This window comes from Pecten maximus, chromosome 10 (genome assembly GCF_902652985.1).
Source record: "Pecten maximus chromosome 10, xPecMax1.1, whole genome shotgun sequence".
Lineage (NCBI taxonomy): Eukaryota > Metazoa > Mollusca > Bivalvia > Pectinida > Pectinidae > Pecten > Pecten maximus.
This window is the reverse complement of record NC_047024.1, coordinates 31,417,176-31,436,593: the sequence shown is the minus strand read 5'-3', so window position 1 is coordinate 31,436,593 and position 19,418 is coordinate 31,417,176.

Here is a 19,418-nt window from a genome sequence, read left to right as displayed (position 1 = left end):
AGGTTACACGAAAGCGTCAACAGGACATCCTCAGTACTGTCGAATTACATGCAGTATCAACGGCATCAAAATCTGATCACTAATGCGTAATGTAACTAGTAATGTTGGGGATATCATACAACTGTTTCGTCCGCCTAAGACTCTTCAGTAATGTTAGGGACATCATACAGCTGTTTCGTGCCTAAGACTCGTCAGTGATATTAGGGACATCATACAGTTGTTTCGTCCGCCTAAGACTATTCTGTAATGTTAGGGACATCATACAGCTGTTTCGTCCGCCTAAGACTCGTCAGTGTTGTTGGGAGCATCATACAGTTGTTTTGTCCTTGTAGGACTCGCCAGTGATGTTAGGACCATCATACAGCTGCTTCGTCGGCCTAAGACTCTTCAGTGATATTAAGGACACCATACAGTTGTTTCGTCGGCCTAAGATTTGTCAGTGATGTTAGGGACACCATACACTTGTTTCGTCCGCCTAAGACTATTCAGTGATATTAGGGACACCATACAGTTGTTTCGTCCGCCTTAGACTATTCAGTGACATTAGGGACACCATACACTTGTTTCGTCCGCCTAAGACTATTCAGTGATATTAGGGACACCATACAACTGTTTCGTCCGCCTAAGACTCGTCTGTGATGTTAGGGACATCATACAGCTGTTTCGCCCGCCTTAGACTATTCAGTGACATTAGGGACACCATACACTTGTTTCGTCCGCCTAAGACTCTTCAGTGATATTAGGGACACCATACAGTTGTTTCGTCCGCCTAAGAATTTTCAGTGATATTAGGGACACCATACAGTTGTTTCGTCCGCCTAAGACTATTCAGTGACATCAGGGCAATCATAGAGCTGTTTCGTCCTCCTAAGACTCGTCAGTGAAGTAAGGTACATCATACAGAAGTTTCGTCCGCCTAAGACTCGTCAGTGAAGTAAGGTACATCATACAGAAGTTTCGTCCGCCTAAGACTCGTCAGTGAAGTAAGGTACATCATACAGAAGTTTCGTCCGCCTAAGACTCGTCAGTGAAGTAAGGTACATCATACAGAAGTTTCGTCCGCCTAAGACTCGTCAGTGAAGTAAAGTACATCATACAGAAGTTTCGTCCGCCTAAGACTCGTCAGTGAAGTAAAGTACATCATACAGAAGTTTCGTCCGCCTAAGACTCGTCAGTTACGATAACGGCCTAAAGTATTGATACCACCTAGGAGGAAATGCAAAACGGGCAGAACGAAAATTTCAAAATCTGGATGGGAACTGTGTGCAATGAACCCATAAACTAATAAATTCGTTATTTTCAATTTTGGAATTCAAAGGATCGTCAAGTACAATAGCATAATCTGAACCGTGTCACTATTCAAAGGAACTTAAGGTGGTATAAAGGTCACGACAACCTCGAGAACTAAAGTCCTGTAGAAAAAAAACACCACGTGCAATCTCAAACATCGAAAAAAGTGTCAGTATTAACGAAATCGCAAAGATAACGTAAAATGTTAGCTAAACAAATATCAGATTATAGGTTTCGAAGGTTTGAAAAAACACTTTGACTTTTTCTTAACTATCATCAACTATGGGCAGATATGCTGAGTGAATATAGAATGATGTCGCCGCCTTGCGTAGAAATGCTGCTATTACATTACCTATCTTCAGTGTTTCGTGGAATTTTCATCTTTCGTGGAATGTTTTCAAAGGGCACACTTCAATCATAAACGTCCATCGTCATCTTTTAGCAAAAACCTTCAAGTATTAACGCAGATTTATCTCTGGATCCGATTTGTCAGAAGCGGTTGTTGCTCTCCTTCAGGAAGTCTCTGTATGATTGGGTGATAATACGGAAACTTAGATTTAATGCATATTGCTCTGTCGGGGATCTAAACATTTGGATATTTTCTCTTTTCGCCATGCCAAAAAGATTTCCTGATAGAATGTTAATTTAATCACAACTGCATGCTTCATCGATATCTGAGGTTCTATTTTGGTCAGCGGATAGATTCAGTTTGTGATACTGGCCTTAAATCACCTGTTAATAGACACACCTGCTGGACATATAGTTGCTTCGACAGCAGTTTCGGACGCTCCTGTATACTGACGAAATCGAGAGATAATATAAGATTATATATGCTACAAACATCTATTTTCAATTCAACAGAATCAAAACGGTACGACAGCAGGCGAGGTCTATAAAAAGTCGTGTGCCAAAATGCTGCTAGAGTATTCCAGCTATGCGGAATACCAGTAAAATTCTAATACGGGTGATATTACATTTTGTCGATGTTGTCTTAATAGTGCAAAAGACAATATAGTATATAAAAACGAGTCAGCAATCTGAAGGTGGCGGATTTAAACAAGAATGAAATGTTTAAACGATACACGTCTCTTTACGAACGAGTCTTAGTTTTTGGTTTTATTTGTTTAACGTCTTATCAACAGTTAAGGTCATTCAAGGACGACCCCCGCGCGTGCGACATGCATATGTGTGGTGAGTGCTTATGTATATTTTGAGAGGCTGCGGTATGTTCGTGTTATGTCTCCTTGTGATAGTCAGGTACTTTTTTGCCGATTTATAGTGCTACCTCACTGAAGCATACTGCCGAAGACACCCAGCAGGACACCCCATCCGGTCACAATATACTGACAACGGCCGAACCAGTCGTCCCACTCCTAATATACTGATCGCTAAGCAGGAGCAGCAACTACCATTTTTAAAGACTCTGATATGTCTCGGTCAAGTCTTCCTCATAGGGGCGAACGCTCAACTAAAGGCCAAAAGTAAGGCATTGTCAAGGGCGACAAAAGTAAGGCATTGTCAAGGGTGACATGAGGAAGAAAAAGTTGTTTGGGAAGAAGAGAACATGCAATGGGGCAGCAGGTCAATTCTTACGCCCTACCTGCAGAGCAGAAAAACTCGACTTGTCTTAAGGTCAAAAACTAAATGTACATACTGTTCATATTAATTGGTTAATTCTTCCACTGGTTTTACTTGTGTAGGTGCAATTAATTTAAGTAACGATACATTTTCCCTTATATTTCATTGCATATTAATTAACATAATGTGACATATCTTTTCCCCTGTCGTCTCAATTGAACATGACACAAACCATTCATATTATTACAGCGACTAAAATATATTTTGAAAAAATATTATTTGAAAATATCATATGTAATATTTCTTAAATATGTATCATATGCAACTAAGGTTTTCCTTTTATTACGAAAATTAAGCGTGCCCGCATTTCAAATGTTAAATCTAAAAGTTTAAGGGGAAGCAAATCTGTAACCGTTTGTGTATATGTACAAATGTACATTCAGAACAATGATTGAGAACAGTCTTCGCAGCCCGATATGTTGGCTCCCGAACAGGAACCCAGCACAAAGACATATAGTGTAAAAGGACTTTTATACCATCGTATGTTACATGTTGGAACATACATTAATCCCATAATTACTCTGCTATGTTTTTTGGCAATAAAACAACAAACACTTTGGTTGTCGACAATTGAGCATTTATTAAAATGCCAGTTATTTGTTAACAAACCAAAAAAGATGGGGTTTCTTACTAATAAAACGCCCCATATACATGTAAGTAAGCTTTTACATTATACACACAAGTAAAACAATGATATCAATAGACATATAAACATCAATAGACATATAAATACAAGTAATATTTTTCATTAACATACAAGTAAAACTATAATATGAAATGCAATCCACCCTACATCCTAACTTTAGGAGGACATTAAAGTAGGGGAGGAGGTGGGTATTAGCAAATTACTTGGATAAACCAATTCTTCCTGGCAGTGAAAATTTTCTGTAGTAGTCACGTGATATTCAAAATCAAAACATCACGTGACTATCCATTCTGGGAGAAACTAAAAGCCGAAACGGAAAATCTTATCAATCCGGAAACTATATCAAATACCACACTTAACTAATAACAAAACTGGACTACTATATCAGTCCGGAAACTCAACTAATTACATATTAAATAGATGATATACATTACTTTATGTTTTACATAAATCTAATTATACCATCGTATTTTACATGTTGGAACATACATTAATCCCACAATTACTCTGCTATGTTTTTTGGCAAAAAACAGCAAACACTTTGTTTGTCGAAAATTGAGCATTTATTAAAATGCCAGTTAATTGTTATCAAACCAAAAAAGATGGGGTTTCTTACTACTAAAACGCCGCAAACTTGAAATGAAACTTAATTTCAAGTGCCCAGCCAGAATACATTTGATATAACTCCTCTTTTTTTTTTTTATTTGTATCACGAATGTTTTAGTTCTTATTTTTGAATCATGTCAAAAGCCGAATTGCAACTTGCATCCATTGTCTATAACACCCGAGTAATACCGACAACGTTGTCATCTTGTACCGTTAAAAATACACACCTGTTGTAAGCGCTTTGATATGACATTCTTATATCATTACATGTCTTACACCAACCTCACATTCCATTTTATTTTAACGGAAGGCGGATAATCACGTGACCATTTATAAATAGGTAGAATTAACTGTTTTCTCGAGTATGGGATCGAAAATAAGGCACTAAAACTTCAATATGTATGTAAACTAGAACATACAATCTGTATCGTTACGTTTTTACACATAACGTTGTTCACCCGAAACATTATGTCGTTGGTATTGTGCCCTCGTTTTTTCGATTTTGAGTTCGAAACACGGTCTCGTTTCACCCTTACCATCTAAACACGGTCTCGTTTCACCCTTACCATCTAAACACGGTCTCGTTTCACCCTTACCATCTCATTTGCGCTCTTTCTTTCTAACATATTCCAGCTCAATATTATTTGATTTAAAGAGACAAAGGCTGTGGCCGTTAAACTTAACCAATCAATCAAATCGAGCAATAGCTGACTGGTAGTAACGGACGGTGTACGTTATAGTACGGTGTTCAGATTTATACTCAGACAATCTTTTTTTCTAAATATTGTAAATCTATAAAATATGTTGTGATTAAGATTGAGACGCTGTTTTTATTGTACGTGGTAAATTTAGTACCAAATGAATTATACCTCGTCTAAACTAAGGTACAGCATAGAACAAACAGAATCTAGATGATAATAAATTCATTTTTTTCTATATGCGATTACCATTTAACAGTGCTAAAACAAACCTCCCGGTTGAGATGTTAAAAAATGTACTTTTTAGTAGCGATGCTATTCGTAAATCTATATTTGACGGCAGCAAAGACGTCATACTTTGATCTGTTTATTAGATTATGTTGAAGTAAAACATATACTGACTGCCAATTTATTTGATATGAAGTGATTTAGGGAAACTTCTCTCAAAATGTCTCAGTTTCAGATATAACTGATGTACCCAGGTTGCAATTGCTGACTTTGAAAGGAGCAAACTATTTTAATTAAGCCAAACGTAAAAGTGATTTTCGTCATTAATTTAATGGCACACTGTAGTCTACATGGACAAATAGAAATAGGCATCATAAACCGAATCACCTTACATATTACAGTAATTATAAGGTATACAGGGAATTTTGATTATAGAGGCACTGGAGTAAGCAGAATGTATGTATATATAATTAGGATATATTTCGGTATCGTTAATCTGGGTCATACGTATATCTCAGGTCTGGGTTCATCATAATTCCATCAAAGCAGCGAACCGTGAAATCTTAGATTCCTGTCCATCATCGTTATCTACACCCGATACCATGCAACAGGAGATAGGACGAGTAAACACAGGCTTGTCCTGGCGAAATAACACTCCGAATCAAAGGCAGGGATACAGCTGGATATCCGCGGAATCGTTAAGGAAAACACAAACTTGGCCAAGTGGGGATGCAAGAACGTAACTCAATCGTTCACTTATTAAAAACAGTAGGTAATATTGCCTACCGAAATAGACCGGTGTTGCAATCTTTAGATAACGTATCGCTGTGGAATTTGTTATGATAATCTCTATCAAAATAGCATACATGTTCAGACAAAAGTGGAAAGGAACAGCAGGTAATATTATCTGACGAGAAAGCTATTTAATGTTGAACTAATTATCCTCAAAAATGAAAAAATTACTTTCGCTAAAAGGAGGATGATTTGGTAATCCCGTTTTTATAAAATACTAAGAAAATAATAGCTGTTTATAAGATTGGGAATCTCTTTTATATACTAATGTAATACCGAGATACCAGTGAAATAGGTATACATTAGTAGGATGACTTACATATCAATTAAAAACATCGTTAGCAGAAAATGTATTTTAACGTCAGAATTCCGTATCGAGTACATGGAATTTTGAACATTTACTTGTGCAGTGCCTTTTACTGCAAGTAACACATAGTCATAATAATTAAAATACTTACGTTCTTCACGTAATTTCATACTTTATATTAACAACATTAAGATAGGTTAAAGACATCCACTCTTTCTCGGCTCTATTCACCTCTTGTCTCCCATTTACGCTGGTGTCTACAATAAAACGAATTCACTATCGATCCAGTATGCTAGTGACATTTCTTTTTTCGTGGTGTTCAGGGTGTATATTGACTATAACTCTACAAGCCAACATTTTACCTCGATGGTCAAACGGTGTTCTGGCCTGCAACGCTTTGGTTTGGTTTTATTTGTTAAACGTCCTATCAACAGCTTAGGTCATTTAAGGACGGCCTCCTGTGCGTGCGATATGTGTTTTGGGAGGCTGCGGTATGTTAAAGTAAAGCTTTTCGATTTCGATGTCAATAGAATGACAGTATCATGCTATATTCACATTTCAGAAACATTTTGTTGGGATAATGCAAATTACCCTCATATTTATACAGGAAAATGTTCTTTATAGAAACTCTATTCAGCTAGGTCGGCCGGCTATTTTGACTAACATCATATCATCTTTTTAATGGTTTTAATTTGGACGTCAAAGGTTAGTCAGTAATGTTTCTTTCATTTGACAAACGATATTTTTGTCTGGTGAGAGTTCCGGTGAGAGTATATAGGAAACACAAACCAAGCAAACGTTTGACGTCGGTGGATAGCATTAATAAATTATACATTCACTGGATCCAAATTCCCGATAGTATCAGTGCCTGATATAGCTACATTCTGTTACTCTACATATACGCGGAGGCGAAGTCTAGACGTAATTTAACTGTAAAGAGATGTATCGATGTATATACTTATTCATCTTTTTGGATACACTTCCGCGCTAACTGATAAACTATGGTCCAAAACAGCTCATCTGTCTTCATACCTTCATTATTTTCAGATATCTGGTCTACATCCTGCGTTAACGTCATGATGTTCTTGTTTTTAATTTCCTGATTTTATCTTTTTGTACTCAATAGGGCGTGGTAGGTAAACTTTGGATTCCTATCGTTTAAGCGTGTAACATGTTTGCTAAAAGTTTTCCTGGACTGGATATTAAATATAAACAGCTTGAACGTCCATATGCAGAGCCAATACAGAATTTGATTTCGTGAATGTACTGTTTTTTTCTGTGGATCCAAGATTCATATAATTTATGTACATGCGTTATCTGAATGTATTGAAAATAATCATACCAGATCAAATAAAATTTCTGATTCCATGTATGTATTGGATATCTGATTGCCGAACTGCAGTTATGTCGGCAAATAGCCGAGACTAGATGTACACAACAGTTCTAGATAGGAATCGACTAGATGTACACAACAGTTCTAGATAGGAATCACTCTTGCATGTTGTGGAGCTCTTTTATAATGTGGAAGCTTCATGGAGGTAGGCCGTAATAGATCGTTATATACGACTGAAGTTTGGACATTACCGTTTCTCTCTTTCTAAACAACTTTCTTCATGATTTATCAGTTGTACACTGCCTCACCTTTGACCGAGCATCAATGAAAGATTGGTTTGGTATAGTATTAGTTAACGTACTATCAACAGGTAAGTTCATTTTAAGGACCGCCTCCCCTGTGTGCGAGTTGCATGCTTGAGGAGAGTGTGAAGTAAGGATATCTGTGATCCTACATATTGCCACAGTGACAGAAGATCTATTTTATCTTCGATTCTTTAGGGGCCATTTTTTGTACCTTTTACAATATACAGTGAAATACAGCTGGTTCTATTCTTGGGCTCCCCAATGTCATGTCCCCTAAACAGAAGACAAAAGAGAACCCAGTATTTCCCTGCTCCTCTTGTACAGATTCTTGTGGGTTTGGGTATGTCCCTTGTCCGATACATACCAGTAATAATATAGAAATAGCAGTTACTAGTTCTTCTTAACGACTATTTCATCCCGTCGTTCGTATAATTTGACAGAAGGGTGGGGTTCTCTGCTGAGTGTCTTCAGCGGTATGGTTCTGTGAGGTAACACTATAAAGTCGAGAAAAGGTCACATCACAGGGAGACGAACACAGGCATATCGCAGCCTCCCAAAACATACACAAACATTACATTCATAAATTCGATTAAAAACCACAAGTGTTTATTTTCCTCTCAGATATGTTAACTATTTTGTTTATGTTCAAAATATGACAAGCTAATGCACGGAAAGAAGAGTTGGCACTAGGAATACTCGGCAGATCCATCAAAACACCCCCACCAGGAGTGTAAAAGGTGTTCAGTTGTGATCAGATCTATTCCACTGATCGAGCCTCCGAGTCAGACATGACATCTTTATGGTTCCGCCTTCAATAGTTTTCATATACATCACATGTCGTGCCCTTATCTCTCAAATGAACGACAAAGATTGAAGAGAGGAACTGTTATTGTCAATGCCGATAATCATGACGTCAGTTCCTTTAAAACAAAACGATAAAATGTTAGAATGTTTACAATGTTTTATACATAAGACTTTAGTAGATTATTTTGAAGTGGAAACATTAAAACTTGGGTTTGAGAAGAGCATATATACTTCTTGTAAATAGCTTGGACGAGATTTCATCTATATGACGACCTGTATCATATTGTTGATACAGTTTGAGAAACTAAATATAGATTATTTTAAAACCACAAAAAAGGTCATTTGAGGTCGGACTACTTGAATGGGACCAAGTTAAGGACACTTTGTAGTGTGATTTTACTGAATTAACACCTCGCCCGACCTATTACACGGACACAGGAATGAGTGATGTTCTCTTGCATATACGATGCACTTTAAATTTCTGAATGGGAAGTAGTAATCGTCAAGTAATATTTTAATTAATTTGTCACGGCCTAGAAAATTGAACCCATCGACTTTCTCTTACGAGAAAAGTTCTGCCCAAAGACATGCTTGAAGCTGTGTCAAGACATTGTAATGAAAAAAACCCAGTTTTATCTACTCTGCATGTCACGTCTAAATTCTTAAAAATAGTTCAGAATGTTTGCTTTATCAATAATAGCGTATAAAAAGACCAATGCTGTTGAAAGGACGTTAAGCAATATTAAATAATAACTCATTCACCACAAAGTCGGGACGGGTTTATTCAGCTGCCGCTATTTTTTTTTAAATCATTATATCTATTCTCATTTTAACACTATTTCTCCAGTTCCACACCATGCAGGAGCGGGCGAAGAATATGCCTTCTGTATATCACTTCATGCCGTAAGGCGACTATTTGTAGGCCCCCTGAAGTGTCAGGTTTTTTCTTCCTTGTGTTCTTTTCAATATCATTGTTTTTTTTGTTTAGTATTGTTAAATGTTTTATCGATAGCTAAGGACATTGACGGGTGGTCTCCCCTGTGTGCGAGATGCATGCGGGTGGTGAATATGCGTGCTACCCCACTGAAACATACTGCCGAAAATATTCCGCCGGACAGCCCCCCGGTCACATATTGTCGAAGACACCCAGCAGGACTCCCGATCCGGTCTCAAACAAAAACTGCCGAAGACACCCAGCAGGATTCCCCATCCGGTCACATACTGCCGAAGACACCCAGCAGGACACCCCACCCGGTCACATACTACCGCAGACATTTGTTCACTTACTGCCGAAGACATCAAGCAGTACTCCTCAACCGGTTACTTACTGCCGAAGATACCAAGCAGGACACCCAATCCGCTCACATTATACTGACAACGGCCGAAACAACGGCATGATGATCGCTACAATCGTTATTCAGCATATCCTTTCGTTTCATAAATTCTCCTTAACTATTTTACCAAATGTTCCTTTTGTGTAATCCTTTTAACAGAATAAAGATACGGAATTCACTAGGTTTTTATGCTATTGTAATAGCACGCTCAATTCTGACACCCTAGGTATAAAGGGTTTTGCACCATCACCAAATCTACGGTTACATCCATACCCTACGGAACCTCAATGTAGGAAATCGGGTAAATGATAATAGATAGTAAAGATACACACATACACATAATTATACCATGTTTGCTATGTAACGCCGGTTTTGATTGGTTTAAAACACGTTTTATTTTCCAATAACCCACGCTCGTGCCAATAATACACGGTCGTGAGTCACGGCTGTCACAATTTTAAATATCTAATATTCACCCGTTTCATAAAAGGTTACTATAGCCGAGTGGGCTAATGGGTTAGTCTTTCAATATATTTTTATCACGACGCGAGTTCGAATCCTACGGAGGCCTCCTTTTTTTCTTTTTCTTTTCTTTTTTTTTATCCTTTTTTTTTTTAATTTTCAAAATCAATGCCATATGATAGATGCTCTTGATCGTAGTACTGTATTGCCTGTATATTTCATCAACAAATAATACAATACTCAAGAAATAAGGTTTTCCCGGGGTTTCTTTGCTGTTTTTCTATTAGAAAGAGGTCGATCTCAGAACTAAACAGTACATGGTAGAATAGAAATAATCAACTTTGATTCGTGTATTGTTGCAGGATATACAACTCGGACTCGGATATTTTGCAATTTTAATTAATAACTCAGGCCTGCGGCCTTCGTTATTAATTTAATTGCAAAATATCCTCGTCCTCGTTGTATATCCTGCAATAATGCACGAATCATCGTTAATTATTTATTAAACAAAGCATGATAAATCTCCTGTGGTAATATTTGTTTAAACATAAATCATGCCAAACATTTTCACTTTACATATTTGCAATGATTGAGTGCAGTAAACCTGTTTAAGTTCCTCCCTGTGTACACTAAGATGAATGAACATTCAATCTATAATGTCTAATGCAGCACCTGCTTCACGTGACAGTAATATTCACTTTTACTTACGATGATTTATACCTTGTTTTTTGGACCATCCGGCAAAAGTTTTCTTTTATGTTTCTTGGTATACATGTACCGACATTGTGGTACTATAGTCTGACTATCCGAGACACACTTAACTCACTGGAACTAGCACAACACCGAAATCTAGAAACCTTACATAACCGGAAGTTAAGTTGGAGTCGATTCTGGTTCTGTTATCCTATTTACGGTAAGTATACAGCAAGCAACTGTAGGGGAATAAGGCGTTGAAACCAGACTAGTATTAGTCGGTAGCCTTAGTCTGTTATACATTTTACTTATTTCTCGTAAATCATCCGGACTAGCCTATTGGTTATAGGGTACTAATTAGCTTAGCACATCAACTATCCGTTTGTTACCTGTGATTTACCTGTGATTTACCACTGAACACGGAGTTTACTACGACCAACAGGTGTATATTGTAGCACAGACTGACAGTTACTGCCAACTTATTACCCATTTAATTACGACAGTGTGGTACAGACGGGGTTACGGATGGTATAAAATAGGCAATGGGTAAGGTTTCACAACCCATGCCAAAGTAATAAAATGCCAAAGTGATGAGACATCACAGATGCTTCTGTAGGGTTTCTCTTGTAACACTACAAACCACTGCAAAATGAAACAGTCATAGGTTGCATCGTTCATGGAACCTTATCTCTACTATGAAATGCTTCATCTTTACAAGGAAATCCGGAAAGAAAAATTACCCATGATAACGAGTTGGAATTGAGAGCTTGTTTGAAATCATTAACACATATATAGTTCATTTGTACCCACGTGGTATACCTGCACCATGTAAACTTTAGTAGAATGAGTCAGTTTGATTGATTGAAATTGAATGGCATATACTGATGTTTTTTTTCTAAATATAAATTTGAATACACTTTTTTGAGATAATTAAATACTTGTTACTAATTTGATACAGTCTGTTTCAGTTTAATCTTGCCATGGCGTATATTTGATAAATCTCTCTTATCAATAGAAAAGGAGATGGGGAATTATTCACTTGGGTATATCTACACCGAGAAGGTATCTCCCTGACACCACACCTGTTTGACATTAAATTAACTGTAGATGCTATCATACATCGCCTGAACGCTTGACTAGTACGTATGATTCCTATTCATACATTTCCATGCAATTACATTCACACATATCCACTCTATGTCTTTGAAGTGTTTGCCGAAAGGATATTTTTCTCAAATACAAAAATGTAGATGATTCGACGTTAAAGGATACAGCACAGCGCCCGTGCCTGGACTCGAACTAGCGACCCTTTGGTTTGCAGCTCTGTGTATTACCACTTGACCACCGTGCCTCCGTAATTTAATTATTTTTGTGATTTGTTATGGTTTGATATTTAATTAAATAACGAAGTGTTTCGAAATACCCCTTATGCTGTTTGTTCATCGTCGTGAGAAACTAATCCCTTTTATCAAAAGTTACAAAAACACGAGCTTTAGCGAGTGTTATTGTAACTTTTATAAAATAACTTACTCGAAAGAAAGAAACACCAAATACAACCACCACGAGTTTGTGTGACCTGTTTCTACCACAACAGAAAAGCTACTCTGAGGATGAATCGATCTGTTTTGTGTCAACGTGTGTTCTTTTCACAATACCAGGTGTGATGACCTAATTTTAAATGCCACTAATTAATATGCAAAACTGACTAATTCAGAAACGTATGGAAATGTTATCATTCATTGCAAATCATAACAAAATGATTAGTAGGTTCATTCTTTCAAAGCAATAAATTGATAAAAATCTTTATATATTTTCAAGAATAAAACAAAACAGCCGCGGACTGCTTTTTGTGCGTTATCATTTCCAGGACATCGTGAAACGGCCTTCAAGTGTTAGCCAATCAAATTACATTGAACCACCTGATTGAAAAATTGTTCCGGTCAAAGGTCATCGTGCCAGCCAATCAAAACGCGTTTATTCCACACGCCGTATAAACTGAATGTTATTCAACAGTTGTAATGATTTCTCCATGCCTTGGGAGTTGAATAACACCCATCTTTTGCGGTAGAAATACTATTATGCAATGTAAATAGCAAAAGTTACGTGATAACTGATTACTTCACTAGGATACGTTTATTTGTTTGTGATTCAAAATTTTGCTTCAGTGTGCAACGATTCCCAATCTATCACATCGCGTGTTGTTCCGTGTGTCCATATGCTGAGAATTTAATAGCCGAAGTTTGTCGCGTTTTAATGTTTTTGTTGTAAATATGATCATATTACAAAATTCGAAAAAGTTTTGAATTACATTCGCATTTTTACTTATACAATATAAAGTTAGTGATTGTTACGGTTAACAAATAAAGAACTAGTGTCTATATTCCTAGCATACTTGATAGGTTAATTAAAAACATAATTCAGCGTTTTATTTCAAATATATTTGCGTTACTGCATTTCAATAATGAGTTAACTAACTGACAGGAGATAATTTGCACTGATCATAGGTACAGGAAATTTCTGTTATAATTCGGCGAAAGGTGGGAAACCAAACAAATTCTAACAGAACTGTGCGGAAAACTAATGAGGTGATCATTGTCTAGGTAATTACTATGAACGTTATTTGTATATGAACACGCAAAATGCGTTGAATGTTAAACCTCATTACCGACCAAACATGTTGAAACATGATGTCGGGCGTGTATAAATTGCGGTCGACTACGCTGAACTCGCTCTTGTTTACAATCAGGTTCACACAGACATTGTCTGGATACCTCCGTACATACAAGACTGTTGTCAAATCTGCGCAGTTGTTTCACATCTGAGAGAACGCGCGTTAATTACGAAGATGATATAATGTTATGTAACGACAAGGATTAACATTACCGGCACTTGATGGTAAGCACTGAACGGCCATATATTGTTCAATGGCTACATGTATTCCATGTAACATGTTTCCAAAAAGCCATATCAACTTATTTTGTTTGATGCTGATTTGGTGTAAAGAACTGGCCTGTGTTTTAAGAATTTTCGTTAAGATCCAGATTGACGAAAATGTATTGGCTTTTTTTATCGGCGTCCGACGTCGCGGTATTTTTGTTGATAAATCCTAAATTACATGAACACAATTGTGTAAGGAGCTGACTGCTCTGTGAGCATTGAAGAGACCATTACAACCATCTTATTATCCTTTCCTTGTATCCTTTATTGGTGTTTCCTCTGTCGGTGTCTCCTTGATATTCTTCCTCACATCACTCGGATGTCTGCGAGGACATTCAACCCCAAATACAATACATACCGAGTTAGTTATTACGTTCTGAACATCAACATTAAAGATTCGGGCCAAAACTAATCGAGAGTAAAAATGGGGAATAAAAGAAACATAACACAAACGAACCAAGAACAACATTTTAAAATTGATTGGTCTTATCAGGCATATGCTTTACATGACAAATGTGGTTCAGGGTACTCATATACTGGTAAAAACCGACAGTTTTAAGATGTTGTGAATGGGTTTTTTTTCACTCAGAGTGGAAAGTTTCTGTTTTCAGTTTAACAGACATAACATGAAATATCCCCTTTTCTTTTGAATGTTGTGAATATTAACGTTAACGGTTTCGAAAAGAAGTTTTATACTTGTACTGGTGATAAAGAAACGTTGTAGATTGTTAATCTATACATTCCTATCAACAATGTTTAACGGTATATGGTTGATTGAGGAACTGAGACTGGGCCTATATACAATGTTTAACGGTATATGGTTGATTGAGGAACTGAGACTGGGCCTATATACAATGTTTAACGGTATATGGTTGATTGAGGAACTGAGACTGGGCCTATATACAATGTTTAACGGTATATGGTTGATTGAGGAACTGAGACTGGGCCTATATACAATGTTTAACGGTACATGGTTGATTGAGGAACTGAGACTGGGCCTTACGCTTTAACAAGTAGCAATGCGTTATATAGATGAATGAAGACGGGCAAAAACAATCTTGTCTCGAGCAAGGAGACCAATCAACAAAAGTTATTTCAATGAGTCTAATGTGTTGTCTACATATTGATCCAATCCATTTTGCTCCTGTGATATTGATACTATACTTATACTCTTACAAATCGATGAAATTTAGTTTAAAATCAGTTAGTGTAAATGACAATGCCGAATGCGCGGCGAGATCTGCTTTACAGTACAGGAATACCTCACACCACTCCAGTGTTGGTTAGTTTGACTATACTAGGTTTACAGTACAGGAATACCTCACACCACTCCAGTGTTGGTTGGTTTGACTATACTAGGTTTACAGTACAGGAATACCTCACACCACTCCAGTGTTGGTTGGTTTGACTATACTAGGTTTACAGTACAGGAATACCTCACACCACTCCAGTGTTGGTTAGTTTTACTATAGTAGGTTTACAGTACAGGAATATCTCACACCACTCTGGTGTTGGTTACTTTTACTATACTAGGTTTACAGTACAGGAATACCTCACACCACTCCAGTGTTGGTTAGTTTTACTATAGTAGGTTTACAGTACAGGAATATCTCACACCACTCCAGTGTTGGTTAGTTTTACTATACTAGGTTTACAGTACAGGAATACCTCACACCACTCCAGTGTTGGTTAGTTTTACTATACTAGGTTTACAGTACAGGAATACCTCACACCACTCCAGTGTTGGTTGGTTTGACTATACTAGGTTTACAGTACAGGAATACCTCACACCACTCCAGTGTTGGTTAGTTTTACTATAGTAGGTTTACAGTACAGGAATATCTCACACCACTCTGGTGTTGGTTACTTTTACTATACTAGGTTTACAGTACAGGAATACCTCACACCACTCCAGTGTTGGTTAGTTTTACTATAGTAGGTTTACAGTACAGGAATATCTCACACCACTCTGGTGTTGGTTACTTTTACTATACTAGGTTTACAGTACAGGAATATCTCACACCACTCCAGTGTTGGTTAGTTTGACTATACTTGGTTTACAGTACAGGAATATCTCACACCACTCTGGTTTCGGTTAGTTTGACTATAGTAGGTTTACAGTACAGGAATATCTCACACCACTCTGGTGTTGGTTAGTTTGACTATACTAGGTTTACAGTACAGGAATATCTCACACCACTCCGGTGTTGGTTAGTTTGACTATACTAGGTTTACAGTACAGGAATATCTCACACCACTCCAGTGTTGGTTAGTTTGACTATAGTAGGTTTACAGTACAGGAATATCTCACACCACTCCAGTGTTGGTTAGTTTGACTATAGTAGGTTTACAGTACAGGAATATCTCACACCACTCCAATGTTGGTTAGTTTTACTATACTAGGTTTACAGTACAGGAATATCTCACACCACTACGGTGTTGGTTAGTTTGACTATAGTAGGTTTACAGTACAGGAATATCTCACACCACTCCAGTGTTGGTTAGTTTGACTATAGTAGGTTTACAGTACAGGAATATCTCACACCACTCCGGTGTTGGTTAGTTTGACTATACTAGGTTTACAGTACAGGAATATCTCACACCACTCCAATGTTGGTTAGTTTGACTATACTAGGTTTACAGTACAGGAATATCTCACACCACTCCAATGTTGGTTAGTTTGACTATAGTAGGTTTACAGTACAGGAATATCTCACACCACTCCAGTGTTGGTTAGTTTGACTATAGTAGGTTTACAGTACAGGAATATCTCACACCACTCCAGTGTTGGTTAGTTTGACTATAGTAGGTTTACAGTACAGGAATATCTCACACCACTCCGGTGTTGGTTAGTTTGACTATAGTAGGTTTACAGTACAGGAATATCTCACACCACTCTGGTGTTGGTTAGTTTGACTATAGTAGGTTTACAGTACAGGAATATCTCACACCACTCCAGTGTTGGTTAGTTTGACTATACTAGGTTTACAGTACAGGAATATCTCACACCACTCCGGTTTGGGTTAGTTTGACTATACTAGGTTTACAGTACAGGAATATCTCACACCACTCCAGTGTTGGTTAGTTTGACTATAGTAGGTTTACAGTACAGGAATATCTCACACCACTCCAGTTTGGGTTAGTTTTACTATACTAGGTTTACAGTACAGGAATATATCACACAGTCTGGGTTAGATTTACTGTTCATGATGTTTTCTTGATAACCTAATTTCTTTATTAGAACTTACCTCCTCCCTATCATGATGGCATCTATCAAATGTCTAGTAGTATATATTTCTTGCGGTAACATGTGTCAAATCTCCTAACGAACAACAGACGGAACTACTGTACATAACCAAGAAAACTACAAGGCATTCCGATTATCTGACGCGGCCCATATTCTTAATTTGTAGACGACAAAATAAATATGTATTATATATATATCCATTCCTTCTGTCGTACACACGACCCTACAGTAATTCCTATCCCCTTTATATATATCTTGATACATAGGTCTCTCACCCATGGATTCATGCTATATACAGTGGTTAAGAGTATGTATACTTTTTTTTCTCGTATGCATTTATGAACCTAACGCTATCGTATTTGTGAGTTCTGGGAACTTTGAAAATATTCTTGCAACTATGAAAAACACAATAACCTTTTTATTTTTTTTTTCTGGTTTGAAGAACATATTTCCTTTAAAATGCCAAAAACAGGAAATGCAATGCTCCCCAGTATTGCGGTAAGAGACAACATACCAAAATTTGCCCTCTTCAGCATTTAGACTTAACACTGTGTTTATTAAAGACTTAGACTGCCTCCCTGTCTCTAGAATATTAAAATTATTAATAAAATTCAGCTTTATGATTTTGGTCCCTAGCATATGTCTGACTAGTTCAAACTATGGGCAGATAATCGTGTATTAGAATTTAGCTTGGCAATTCTTAACAAAAACAAACTGAGGGTCTGGTGGCTAGTCTAGTAAATACCCAGCTGACTTCTCATACTTATCCCCCCTATTTTGAATTATACGGTCAGACATACCCTACAGGCCAAAGCTATCCATATAATTAATATCCTTGAAACAGGGACCTGTCAAACCTTATATTTAAGTCCAATAGATTTTGCAGAGTCCATATTTGAGTCTTCGCATGTAGTACAGTGTAATTTTTTGTTTACACTCCATGACAGATTGTATGATTCCGTTGATAATCTATTATATATCAGTCAAGAGTTTGTGTCATCTTAATTAAATGTCATAAGATAGACAGCCGGTTGCATTATTGTGGCCCTAGGTGTCCCGGGAGATAGCGCAACCATTAGTAACGAGAAAACAGAGCATATCAGAAGAGATTTTGGTTTGGTTTTATTTGTTAAACGTCCTATCAACAGCTAAGGTCATTTAAGGACGGCCTCCCGTGCGTGGATATGCATGTGTGGTGTATGCCTATGTGTGTTTTGAGAGGCTGCGGTATGTTTGTGTAAAGTCTCCTTATGATAGTCCGGTACTTTTGGCGATTTATAGTACAACCTCACTGAAGCATACTGCCGAAGACACCCAGCAGGACACCTTAACCGGTCACATTATACTGACAACGGCCAAGCCAGTCGCCCCACTCCCAAAATGCTGAGCGCTAAGCAGGGGTAGCAACTACCATTTTTGAAGACTTTGGTACGTCTGTTATCAAGCACTTCATTTTGAACATAGGGTCTTATATTTGTCTTCACGGTACATATCGTGTAACCAATATAACTCACGAGTTGGTTTAGTAAAACATCATCTCCTGAGGAAGGTGTTCCCGCACAAACGTGCTAGATAATGGTGACAGTGTATTATCTCGGAGCGCGATATAGACTTCACACGATGCAATTTCACATGGACAAACTATCAGCGAAAGAAGCATCCCATATTGTTTTTGAGACATCTTGTCTCCCGTTGTTCTGAAGATAAATATAAAAGAAAAATATTTAGATAACTTTTATGCATTCCATGAATAATATCAAAGTTACATTACAGGTTTCTTGCAATGCTATTAAGAACTTTGCCATTCTGGAGATTGAAGTCTTACATGTTTCCGTTTTATTTATAAACTTCCGGTGTTAGTTATATAATTTCATGAACGCAAAACATGTAGGTTGTTTTCCAAATATCTGTCAAAATGTTTCCATTCTTGATAAACAGGAACCATCCGCTCCTGTTTATCACACAATACAACTGCAACATTTAACAAACATGCTCCCTTTGGATGAAGATAAGAATATACAGGAAAAACATAAGCTCGTGGCATTAAACACTTCAATCACACGTGCACATAGTCAGCATGACAGATATGGATCACATC